Here is a 13,661-nt window from a genome sequence, read left to right as displayed (position 1 = left end):
GTGTCCATTAAACATTTATTGAATGAGTTTGTTTGAAATAATACCACAAAATTCAATGCCCATCTTGTAATGGTTTCTGTTGACACATGTTCTTACCTTGTTCTCTTAGTACAAGTTTTAAATTCTGCAAGAAAAAAAGTTATTAAGCAACACAGACAAGTTATGTAAAAGTTGGGATTAGAGCTTCTAGGCAAGAGCAAAAATACATGCCTTGCCTGTGAATCTGTGAGTTTCCCACAGTGAAATCCAGCTCATCACCCAAAATGCCCAGCAGGGCACCACATGAGCAGGTGAAAATTAGAACTGTGCAAAAATGTTTGCTTGGAAAGTGAAACTAGTCAACTTTGGGCTTTCTGCCAAGGTTAGTTTCTGCCAGAATTTCTCCCATTATTACATAGCTGGAGAAAGCAATTAGAAGTGTTATAGCTAAAAAAAAATCGAAAACATTCATATCCCCATCACATTTTAGTCCGGAAGAAGAAAACTAGCCTCTCTTGCCCAGTGAGCCAGTTACAGACAGAACATGCAAACACACACACACATACACTCACGCACATATATATTGTTTTGTAGAGCCATTTAATCAGAAACAGTATCCTCCTTGTTTTGTGGGAGCTAGAATGAAGACCTCAGTAGGTTTTCAGGGTGTCCCAATGCACTCTTGAGTTGGAAGCCTGCCAATGAAAGCAGATGTGACACAAAGCCCTAGGTCCCATTTACCAGCAGTGCAGGGCCTCAGGAAAATGTCATAAACCTCACCAAGCCTGACACTTGGTTACCATAACAGAAAGTATCACAGAAGGAGGAGTTAAAAATGCTGTTGCTTTGCAGCATTCCCTGCATCATTTCTAACAAAAATCTCAAACCTGAGAATGGAGTTGGTGAGTGGTTTAGACCAGGCACAACTAACACTCATCTATTGTGGCCAGTCTCCTGAAATACACACATACACACATTAACGCACACACACAGTCTCCAGGGCTCCATCCCCAGCCTTCCTTTTTTGTCTTACACAGACACCCACCACCTCTCAACTTTATCCATATTACACCCAGGATACATCTCTAGTAACTATTTAAGCCCTAATTTCATGTTGCCAAAACTTAAAATTTAACAGAGCTATTTTTTAAAAAGTTACCTACAAACTTGTTTCTATTCTCAAATTTTCCACCTGTGTGTTAGAATGGAGAACATCTGCGATTGTCAGGAATAATGATGAATGTAATAAGGAGTCAGCTGAAGGTAAATAAAATGATTATTGGGTATTAGCACATATGCAAACCCACAAACCTTTATATATGACGGATCTTCAAAAAGTTTCTGGAAAATGTGTATTATGAAAAAAGTATGAGTGCACTGCAAAAACTTTTTGCACCCAAATAAACTTGTACTAACTTATTATAACATCTCTGAACAGGATGTAGTTTGAGGCACTAAGAAAGATAAGACATCAGTTTGAAAAGAGCCCCTATCAGAGCAACATGAATTCTGCTAAAACTGAAGTAAGAACAAACATCAAATTTATGGTGACAGTTGGGTGGAAGAATGAGAAATCACTGATGCTTTACAAAAAGCTTGTGTGAAAAATGCCCCAAAGAAATTAGCAGTTTAAAATGGATATCTCATTTTAAGGAGGGATGAGACAATGTTAAAGACGAAGCCCACAGTGGCAGACCATCCACATCAATTTGCAAAGAAACACTCTTGTTTGTGCCATAATTGAAAAGGACCAACAATTAACAGCAGAAACAATGGCAGACATCGTAGACATCTCAATTGGTTCAGATTAAACAATTTTGACAGAAAAATTAGAGGTGAGCAAACTTTCTGCTCTATGGGTGCCAAAACTGTTGCACTCAGACAAGAGCAGAGCTTCCAGTGGAGATTTTAAATAAGCATGGTCAAGAGCCTGAAGCATTTCTTCCAAGAATTGTAACAAGAGATAAAACATGGCTTTACCAGTATAATCCTGAAGGCAAAACACAATCAAATCAATGGCTACCAAGAGGTGAAAGTGATTCAGTCAAAGCAAAAGCAGACAGGTCAAGAGCAAAGATCACGGCAAAAGTTTTTTGGGATGCTCAAGGTATTTTGCTTGTTGACTTTCTGGAGGGCCAAAGAATGATCACATCTGTTTATTGTGAGAGTATTTTGAGAAAGTTAGCCAAAACTTTAGCAGAAAAATTCCTGGGAAACCTTCACCAGCATCTTCACCATGACAATGCTCCTGCTCATTCTTCTCATCAAACAAAGGCAATTTTGCCAGGATGTCAATGGGAAGTCATTAGGCATCCACCTTACAGTCCTATTTGGCTCCTTCTGACTTCTTTTTGTTTCTCAATTTAAAAAGAAAATCTTTAAATGTCACCCATTTTTCTTCAGTTGATAATGTATAAAAGGCTGTGTTGACACGGTTAAATTTCCAGGACCCTCAGTTCTCTAGGGATGGACTAAATGGCTGGTATCATCACTTACAAAAGTGTCTTGAACTTGATAAAGTTAATGTTGAGAAATAAGATTTATATTTTTCATTTTTATCTTTTAATTCTACTTTTCCTTAAAGTTTTTGAAGTTCCCTCATGTAACACACACACACACACACACACACACACACACACACGTAGACACACACATACATACACAGCAGCAAAAATAGCAGATTATGGGAAAATGTTGAATTGACTTCCAGTGAGGTGGATTTAGCCCAAAATACGGAGGCAGATAAAATGAGGGGGATGTCATTGGAAGTTCTGCTGCTAATCTGACAGTAGGGCCCAGGCATTAGGTCTTACGCAATTCTTTTAAGCTCTCAAATCTCCCCCTGAAGTCCAGAGTCAGAAACTTTCAACATATCTGGATTATTCTTGGCCTTTGCTTTAAAATGTATGTCCTAGTTCATTGCAGGTTCTGTCCTATATTTTTTCTAGTCCTCCTTACTTCTGATGCTATTATTTGTTTTCCTGTTTTCACTCCTCAATCCTCATACATTGTACCATTTTATGGATAAAGATTTTTTGCTTTCTCTTCAACTATTGGATTCCTCTTTGCCTTTTCTACTTTAGATTTCCATGACAAACAGTCTGGTCTTCACAGCCATCTTTCAGTGCCTTCCTCCTGAGTGAGTATTCTCCTTCTATCTTTACTCAGACCCTGTGAGAGGATCCAAGACAGAGATGAGGCCAGCAAGGCAGAAGGGGCTGACGAGCAGGACCTGCTGAGAATGTGGAGATGAAGCTAACAGTCAAGGTCAGCTTTAGCTGAGGAGAAAGAGTGGAAGACATATTCAGAAAAAAGCTGTGATCAGAGAGAATATTTTGAGAATTTGAGAACTAGGTCAAAGTAGTGACAAGGTCCAAAATGGGGCAGTGAGTAGCTCCATCAGAAAAGAAACTGGACTTTTAAGGGTTAAGGTGGTTGAAGAATTCAGTTTCTGGAGGTAATGTGATGTTGACATCACCCAGGATAACAGAAACATTATTCATTTCAAGTGCTGGAATTATTATAATAAAAAGAGAGTACTTAACAGCTTTCTACAACTCCAGAGTGGACAAGAATTTAATTTGAGCTGAAGAGTGCATCTGCGAAAGGTAAGGACACCTTTAGCGGAACAACCTATTAACTCAGATAGACAATTTTCTCTGTTAAACAGTTTTTAGTGTGTTTCTATTTTGAACATTTAGCATATAAAGTTTGTACTTTATATTTTTATCTTGTTCTTTGGGAATATATTAATAATTGCTATTATGTTATATTAGACTGATGTATTAAATAATAATAATAGTGATATTAATAACAAAAGCTTACCCAGCACTTCACATGTGCCAGGCACTAATATTTTAGTAATTTTACAAATATAAATTTATTATGTCCTCAAAACAGCCCTATGAGATAGATATTATTAGTATCTCTCTTTTTGGATGAGAAAACGAGGCACAGAGTTATTAATCATCCCAAAGTCAACCAATAGGTTTGTGTAAGAGTCAGAATTTAAACCCAGGTAGCTTGGTTCCAAAGTCTGTCTTCAATTAATTCGGATTAATCTGACAGCATTTTCTGGTTTCCCAGGAATGTGTTACACGGAACTCATGGAACCTCTTCTGGCTCTAGGAGATGATGTTTTTGAGATTCTGGTAAACAGAGGATACTTCATACGTTTCAAGGATGGTTATAGTCCTGGGGTTAAGGAAAATATTCCAGAGATCTTTAATATAAATGAAATAAAAAAGATAGAATGAGAAAGGGAGAGAGAGAAAAAAAGTAGCACACCATTTATGAAATCTTTCTAATTTTAAGGATTGATCAAAATATAAAGATGGTATCAGTAATGACATTTTATATATCAGCCTCTGGAACTTATTTTATGTATCTACCCCTAGAAGAATAGTCCTATTCTTTTACTTTTATTATTATTAAGATTTAGCTTGACACTTTCTCAATACAAATATTTACAAAATTCTATGAGGCTCTCTACAGGCTCTCTACTCAATGCTACACAAAGAGTAAAAAGAGGTGTCATTATGGTAGATGTTGTGGTTATTGGTTGTTATTTGAAGACAACCCATCATTCTTTGTACATTTAAATGGACTTTGAGCTTTTGAAAGAAATGGAGAACAATATGGAAGCATAGGCAGCACTTCGCTTTACAGAAAGCAATGTGTACATAGACACAGACATATAATATACACAGATTTGTGTATGTATATGAGGATAATCGAGCCTAATTGAAAAAAAATGGTAATAACATAGTGTAAAGACACAGTCAAGGAGCTGCAAGCAGTTAGGTTGAAATGGTGAAGTAAACGAAAGAGGGGAAAATTGAAGCTTGAGGTAATTTCTTGTTTCTACTTAAAGGGTGGGGTATGAGGAACTATAAACAGTAGTTTTGAGTGGACAACTGCAATAGCTGGACTAGATCTTCTGAGAAATAAAAGAATGTAACATAAATACAAACACATGCCTTCCAAATTTCACTTATCTGAAATTTTACTGAGTAAAAGTTGCAGCATTGTCCAGCTCTGGATGACGGAGGGGTGATGAATCATGAAATTATTCCCATTCCAGAATGAGTCACTGACTGAAAGCGGACATGCGCTAGTACAGTGCCATTCCTAAAAATAAATGTTTTTGAGTCCTCCAGGACTTGGAGGACTATCATATTTTCTACTAAAGAAGTCAAGGCTCTAAAGAAGTTCTGTTCCCACTCTGAGCACCCTGGGATGGTGCAGAGGAAAGGAGGAGGAGATCAAGTTGCCAGTTTGCTGCCAGCTGCTTTTCCTCTATGCATCCATTGCCCTATCCCTTGTGTTGCAACAGGAAGCCATTGCTGGACTTTACCCTAGCAGAGAAACAGCTGACTTCTGCCCTAGAAAGTGCTTAGAAAAAACGTCTCTGGATGCAATGGAAGCAGAGGCAGTAAATTTTAAATAAGGTGTGTAGCTTGGAATTGACAGCTCTTTAATAACATGAACAAACTTACTTTGGTCTGTCCCTTTTTTAGAATATTCCAACTTGATAATGTGACCCTTGAGTTGAAATTTTAAAATTCCAGCTTACAAAACAGATAAATCAAAGAGTGATTTTTAACTTTACAAAAAGATTTTTCACTGTTTCCCTGGAGCTCTTAATTACTATGGTTGTTTACAAACTTCTAATTATTTGTCAAAATGGCTAACTCGTTAGATAATGTAAAGCTGAATTCTTATTACGACAGTGCTGACTAGAAACAAACAAAAGCTCAACAACAGAGATACTGATAAATTACTGGTGAAGTTATAATGCAATTAAATGGGGCAAATGTGACTCAACAAAATTTAATGTTCATAGTTTTCAAAAACCCAGATATTATGTAATGTGAAGTCTACCTATATTTTATTTCAATAAAACTAAGTTCCTGTGAGTTAAAAATAATATAATATAATATTAATATAATATCATTGTTATTCAAATATTATTCTATGTTTAGTCACATTTATTGAACTTTAAATGAAACACTGAGAATATGTGTTGAAACCACTTATAATGCTGGACTGTGCTTTTAAAGTTAGTGGTAAGATGTGAATTTCTTTCTTCTTTTTCTTTTCTTTTTTTTTTTTTAAAGCATTTCTAAATCGGTAACTACCAAGTCAACCCATTTAGGATTACACATGCTGGTATATTCAGAGTTTTGGGGAAGATGCCACTGGATTTTGAGTAGCAGAGAAACTTCCCAAAATAAACTCTTTTAGTATTACCGTTATTTTAAGTCATATGTATGCCTGAAGCAATCTGGGATTTATTTACTTTTGGACAGTAAGATATATCTAAAGCGTTCTGCTCACCAGGCAACAGGGATATATCCCTCATACAATTAGAAAAATGTGACAGACAAAGATGTACTTGAATGTCTGCCAAAAAGAGCAGTGAGATGCGTCCAGTGATGAGACCGTGGGGGGCGGGGGGAGTCTCCTCTAACAAAGGAGATGAGCAAATTTAAATGTTTAGTACCATTAAAAATAAACCAACCATCATCTTTTGAGTTTTAACAGAATATGTAGATCAGGTCTTCTTTTCTACCATTTGTCCTAATTTTAAGAGAAACATGAAATACAAAGTGAAAAGTAATAAAAGGTTACTGCTGGAAAACCAGGACTTTATCAAGATGTACCTTGAAATGTATCCAAAGTCACTGGGATAGCGTGGGGTTGGGTTGATGTTATGGCACAAAGATTCGCAGAGTGACATGCAGCACTGAAATGTAAGTCAAGAGAGTTGGTTTCTAGTTCCCTGAGCTTAAACCTTGTGTGAGTTCCTAGTTAGTGTTCCTGTGCTTCAGTTTTCTTAGTCTAGAACCTGAGTTATACCAAATAGTCACTGAGGTTCTTTGTGTTATCTATGTAATAAATGCATTTTATCCCTGGCAACATTTTAAATACAACTACTCTACTAGAAATTAGGATTACCAATAGGTTGACAGATTATATTTATGCCATCATTTAGGCCCAGAAAGGCCCAAGGGTCACTGTCATGCCTTGTATCAAAACTGATACAAGTAACTGAATTTGCTTATTTTCAACTTAGAAAAAAAACAACCTTTGCTGTTTTTATTGCCTGTCAAATTATTGTTGTTGTTCTTTGTGCCCTTACTAATTATACGAGTATTGTACAAATGAAAAAATACTCAGGTTTGTTAAATTCGCAGGAAGTGATTCCAGTGATTAGAAAAATAAATAGCATACAATATTTACTCTGGAGTTTGTAGGTGGCATTTCAAAAAAGACCACATTATGGACATATGTAGTATAATAAAACAAATAAATATTTGTTCTTTGTCCCAGGTACTTGGCAAAGAAACCCTGAGTGAAATTGTCCTTTGCATGCTAATGAGATGACTCATGGCAGCTAGGTTTGGGGATGGGGTGGGAGGTAGCTTCAGGATGCGGGCTGGTTGCCAGAAGAACCAAGTAAGTGAGTAGAGGATTAGAACTTTTAGCCCCACCTTCGAACTCAGAGAAGAGGAATGATTTAGTCAACCATGCCATACGTAATGAAACCTCCATAAAACCCACTAAATGACAGGATTTGGTGAACTTTTGGGTTGGTGAACACATCAAATTACTAGGAGGGTGGCACACTCAGAGGAGTGTTAGCTCTGCACCTCTGCCTCCCCAGTCCCTTGCCCTATGCATCTCTTCCATTTGATTGTTCCTGAATTGTACCCTTTAGAATAAACCAGTAATAGTACATAGAGCACTTTCCTGAGTTCTGTGAGCCATTCTAACAAATTATCAAACCCGAAGAGGGGATCAGAGGACCCCTGAACTGATAGACAACTGGGCAGAAATGTTGGTATCCTGGGCACCCCATTTACGGCTGGCATCTGAAGTCGGGGTAGCCTTGTGGGACTGAGCATTTCACAACTGTAGGGTCTTTGCTAAGTCTGGGAGTTAGTGTCAAAACTGCATTGAATTGTAGGACACCCAGGTGGTGTCAGAGAATTGGTTGGCGTTGAAAAAGGCACATTTGGCGTTAGAGTCAGGAAACAGACAGTGCAACATACTACACAGTCATATAAAGACCATACATCTATATGGAACAAATCAGTGTTCTAAAAAAGTCATTCCCGAATCAGAAAAGGATGAAATTATTCATCACTCTGCAAGGAGTGAATCTGTGATTTGAATGAGAAAGTGCTTGTTTCAGAAGCAGGAAAAAACAAATTACAATTTAATTAAATTTCAAAGTGTAACTTGAATGCTTTCAAAAGAGGGGGCGAGAAGCAAATAAAAAGGATAATGTAATGTCAATTAAGTTCTGTCCCCCACAGATTGTTCAATCAAAAATCTTGGAATTACATTGCTTAGCACTTATTAAGTGCCTGCCCAGCTCTACAAATTACCGAATCTAGACATGACTCCTAGCTTTCAAACAGGCCTTACAAAACAGTCTCTTTTAATACCTGGAGTTGTGTTCATGCAAGAGAGACAGAGACAGAGAAAGAGAGAGAGAGACAGAGAGGAAATATCGGTTCTCAGTACTAAAATTACCAGGGGTGTCCAACCCCAAACTACCTCATCATAAGTAGTAGTCTATGAAGTAAGTAAAAAGAATACTGATGTGTACGAGTTTTTCAAATGAGGTAAATGTAAAGTGAGAAGCGGAGTGCAGGAACTGGTTGAATAGTAGGCAGCTATCAGTTGTAAACAACAGTAAATTACCCATGAACTTTGGGTAGTTTTTTCCCAAAAGCAAACCTGAGGAAAGGCGATACTCTCCTATTCCCATAATCACAGAAGACATGAGGCCTGGGCTGACATTTTCACATGAGCATTCTCTGAAGTAAAGCCCTCAGTGCTCATTAAAGAAAGTCTACTTTTACTTTTCAGGTGTCTGAAGGAAGCTGTATCTTGAAGATGCCCAACACCAGATAAAAGCAGAGACATTTAGTCCAAACTCCATACTACATTTTTCCCAAGCAGCTGGCATTTTGCCATATTGCTCACATCTGAAATGCTGACTGACTTTTAAAAATGGATCTAGTTGTTGGTTTACATATTGATAGGAAGAAGGAAAAATAATCAAAGATTAGGCAGAGGAGCAGAGAAATATTTAAGCATAGAATTGAGGACTTTCTAATTTCTCACCGAATATATTTGCTACTCAATAGTAATACCTTCTAAAACTCAAAACAGGTGCTCTTTCATATTAAAATTCATGGCTCTGAGTGTAGCTGAGGTAAATATTTTACTTGTCCTTTGGCATCCCGCACATAAAATTTTAAAATAATTCAAACAACCTGCAGTTCGTCAGTGACCAAATAGAGCTCTGGTAAAAATAAAATATCTTTCAGTTCAGCACCAGCTGGCTAAATTTAAATGCTGTATTATGTAATCTTAAAGTGTCCTTGCTTTTAGTTGGTGTCTTAAGAGGTTCTGTTGTAATGTCTCTCCCAAGTCACTTGTCTCTAACATCTAAATACTTGAGGTACAACAGGACCAAATTAAGTTGTCCACAGGCAATTGAAGACAGAAAAAATCCATTTGAGAAAATATATAGGGCATGATACATTTAAAGTAAAATCTCAGTCTTCTCTGTTTAAGTTCGTAGTTACTATAATTAGGGCTGGCAGATCCAACTGGCAATGATTTCCTTAATTCTGCAAAACATGTAAGAATCTGATTCTTTAATCCTTACTCCAGTAACACTCCCGAAGGAGATGAGACCGTGGCTGGAGCAAGAACTACAAAATCAAACTAAGGCTGGAAAAGAATAATTTTCATGCATTTCTCTGAGCAAGCTGCAACAGTTGAAAATATTTTCAACTTTTTCTTTCCCTCACCAACTTCCAAAAAATATAGTTTATATTTTTTAACATATTCATTGAACATATTATCAAGTTATGCTTATAAAAGATAAACTAATTTTTTTCCCTGTTAGCTGTAAATTGAAGTATAATTTTAACTCATGACTGTTTATCAAGTTTGGCTCATTACTCTCCAATATTATATATGAAAAATGCTATTTTGCAAAAAGATGAATATATGAAGTTTAAATTTCATAATATAAAGCAATGCTAAATATTATTATAAAAGCTAAATCCAACTAAATATTTTCTTTTATAAGGATTACAATTCGAAAAATGGTCTTCATTGATTTTAAGTAATCAGTAAGAGCATCTTACAAATCTGGAAGCAGAGATGAATCAATGACTATATTACACATACCTTTTGTAATATTTAGACTTAACCCCAAGTTCCTGGAAATGTCATGTATCTTTATAGTTCTTCACAGACTAGTTTCCTCCCTTGTTTCATGTACAGCAAATTTCCCAGTCCCCTGAAAGCAATCGGTGGAGTGGAGGCCAGCTCCACTGAAGGGTCTATCAAGTAAGTAGAAGGGACGGCTGAATTTATTTTAGCCCTGTGTCTAAAGGATGCAACTTGGTGCCTATTTTTAGGAACTGAGCTCTGTATAGGTGGAGCCTGAGTCAATCACTCTTTTCAGAAGTGTGTCTGTGGGCCCTCTGCCTCACAGTGGCCTCGGTAATGTGTGCGTGGCTGTAACACATGTGCAGTCAATCAAAGTCCTTTCTGCAGCCACGACCACCCAGCCAACTCTGTGCTTCTGAACAAAGCCTAAAAAATAAGAGTGCAGATAAGGAAAAAGAGGGATTAAAACCCCTGAATTACTTGCATTAGTTTTAATAATTTCAATCTTTGAAGAGTCAATATGAAAACAAAGCAGGTAGAAAAAGTTCTAATTTATTCTAAGTAAATAATTAACACGGGTTTTCAGGAAGAGGAAACATTGTTTTTATTTCACAAAAAATGTTCTTAGATATGTAAGCATCGGTTTGCTTTTTGAATGTTCACATATAAAGAAAACAATACTCTAGGGTTTATATAAGTAAAGGAAGTGACTTTTTAATTTAAAAAGCCACAGAAGAAGGATGAGAAGGTGTTCTAGAGAGAACAAAATCACACTCACACTGTGATTCCTGCCCATTATTATTACTTTAAATTATTTGGCATGAGGACGTGCAGGCAGGGAAAAGGAGTCTCTTCACATGCTCCTGAGAGAATCATATAAAATGTCCTTTGCTGCCACCCTGCTTACTCAGCATACCCTCCCAACCTGAACTTGAAGAAAGTAGGGAAACTCCCTGGGATTGCCTTTTAGCTCCATAGCACGAACATCCAATAGATTCTAAGTAAATATAAAATAACCGGCTTCCCCTATCTTTCCTCCTTTCTATTATTTTCCTAGTGTGGTGTTAAGTGTGTACCTGACTGACCTCACAACAAACCCAAATAAAGAAAGAGGGATTGCCCTTTGCTTTAAAGAAAGCACCTGACTTGTATGCTCTTTTTTTTATACAAATGCTTGCAAATAAGCTATTTGCCATATTATGTACTAATAAAGATTTGTGTGTACATTACTTTTTTCCATATACAATATTGGCTCCTATTAGAAGTAGGCCAAAGAGTGATGTTGCAGCTTATTAACTCTAAGAAAAATTTCTAAAATGGTGTTTCTGCATACTCCACAAGATGTTTCAGGGCCAACATTTTCTAATTATTTACAGTTGTGTTGGCCACTACAGTAACTACAAGAACCTCGCAAATGTGAGTTGAGGATTTGAGGCAGTCCCTGGGAGGTATGTATCAATTTTGGATACAGCTAGAGGCTGAGAATCTGGGCCTGGCTCAGGAAGAGGATAGTTGCTGGGGGACAGAAAAACAGCAGAACTTTCATCAATTACATGGAACTGGAGTGACAAAATTGGAGAGGTGAAGGGCCTCAAAGATAATTGCTCCCACAGATATTTGTTAAATTTCAAAATTTCACAGAATAGCAAACACAGAAAAGTAAAGAATAGCCCACAGTTTTAGGATACTTCACAGACAAGTATCTATAAGGAGGACTGGTAACAGTTGAAAGCCCTCAAAGGAAACAGATATTGACTAAAATAATCTGCAACAACTGCTTTGTCCCTGGGGGTGCTTGACAGTCCAGGCTTAGCTGGAAGCTGAAAATTCTGTCTTGGTCCTGGCAGATGGGAGATAGATAGACCAGAAAAAATTTTGGGACTTGATCAGTCACAATCGGTGACTTGAGTAGACTCAAACACAGCCAATCTCTTCCTCAAGACATTTGCAAATTCTGAAGCTTCACAGGGTGTGAAGCTAAATGTCTATTCTGAAGACCTTAGCAAAGTAGAGTGGAGATTCCTGCAGTCTCTGTACTGAGAAGAAAAGGATCTCACAGATTCTCAATGAACCCTAAATTAAGGGGGTCAGCCCCTCTCTCCCTTCTACTCTGTGCACCTAGCAGAGGAAAGATTGAATCTCTCTGATGAAAGTAGCATAATCTGGAGCTTTCTCAGCTTTGTTTTTAAATACACAATGCTTTACTTTTAACTATAAAAATACTAGGCATGCAAAGAGACAGAATATTGTCACTGATAACCAAAAAATTTTGGAAAGGAAGAAAGGGTTGTAGATGTTTGAATGAACAGAGAGGGATTTTAAAATAATGAAGATAAATATATTTAATAAAATATAGAAAATAATATACAAAATATACAAAAAGATGGAAACTGTCACAAGAAAATTAAAGTTATAAATAACAATGAAATGGGTCTTCCAGAATTGGAAAGTACAATATCAGAAATTAAGAGCTCAATGGAAGGTTTAACAGCAGATTAGAGACAGCAAAAGACAAGATTAGTAATGTGGAAGACAGGTGGATCAGAAACAGAAAGATTTGGTTTGGATATTTCATACTTGATATAAAAATGTGCTCACTAGATTTTCTGCAGCAATATGACATTGTTGAATCATGTAACTACAGTCCATTAAAATCTCGGTCATTTTTGCTTATGGTGCTGATGAAGCATATCTATAAGCTCTCATATTTGTTCAGTTTATGCCTAAGTGAATGACAATAGTGCCACCCCATTACTCCAGCTCGCTTCTGCCATCTCGTAGAGTTGCTCTCTATAAAGCTTGCAGTCTATATCTCATTTAAGTTTATAATAAATAATATTTAACAGAACAGAATATTTAACAGAATATATATATATCCACTTATGAATCCACATTTGTAGGTGTTCTTCATAGATTGAAATAAAATTTATCTGGTTAGGGAATTTCAAAATTCCATATGCTTCTTTACTAAGTCATCAGACATCTTAAATTTATTCCTTTCTCTACTTTTGCTGTTGCTTCCATTTGTTTGGTGAAGATTATTCTCCTTGACATAATAGATCAACATTGTCTAAGAATTCATTCAGTTCACTTTCTTTTTCTTGCTCATTAATATAAACATTTTTTCAAGAAAAGCAGTGAGTCTTTCTTCTTTCTTTAATTTTCCTTCAATAATAGCATTTGCACTTTATAAAGGGATTGTGCCTGGGATTTAATTAGGTGATTTACATTTATTTTCTTTCATTCTCTCAGTAACTCCAAAATATTGTTGTTTTCACCATTTTATAAAAGGGAAACCAAGGATGAGTGAAGTTGTTACTTGTCCAAAGAAAAAAGTTAATCCACAAAAGTTGGGATTGTACTCAATTCTGCTAACCCCCTAGGTTTGGATTATTTGGGATATTATTTTTCATAACCTTAATCTAAAAGTTTCATTCAATCACTTAATTCTGTGATTAAGGTGTAGTGTAAGTCTG

The 13,661-nt window shown here is 36.5% G+C and overlaps 1 protein-coding gene across 3 annotated transcripts in view; it reads right to left on the bottom strand.

The window, feature by feature from the left end:
* The window catches only part of XIRP2 (xin actin binding repeat containing 2), a 78,040-nt gene extending 67,672 nt beyond the window's left edge, over window positions 1-10,368 (bottom strand). For 2 of the 3 annotated variants that reach the window (XM_063088951.1, XM_063088934.1), the window contains exon 1: window positions 10,201-10,368. The gene's annotated coding sequence lies outside the window, so the exon portion shown is untranslated. Of the gene's footprint in view, window positions 1-555; window positions 675-10,200 lie in introns of all 3 variants that reach the window. The other variant, XM_063088942.1, reaches the window with a different exon arrangement.
* Between the last annotated feature and the right edge of the window lie 3,293 nt (window positions 10,369-13,661).

The sequence above is a fragment of the Cynocephalus volans genome, chromosome 1 (genome assembly GCF_027409185.1).
Source record: "Cynocephalus volans isolate mCynVol1 chromosome 1, mCynVol1.pri, whole genome shotgun sequence".
Taxonomy (NCBI): Eukaryota; Metazoa; Chordata; class Mammalia; order Dermoptera; family Cynocephalidae; genus Cynocephalus; species Cynocephalus volans.
The sequence above is the reverse complement of the archived record's forward strand: the minus strand, read 5'-3'. Positions and strand labels throughout refer to the sequence as shown.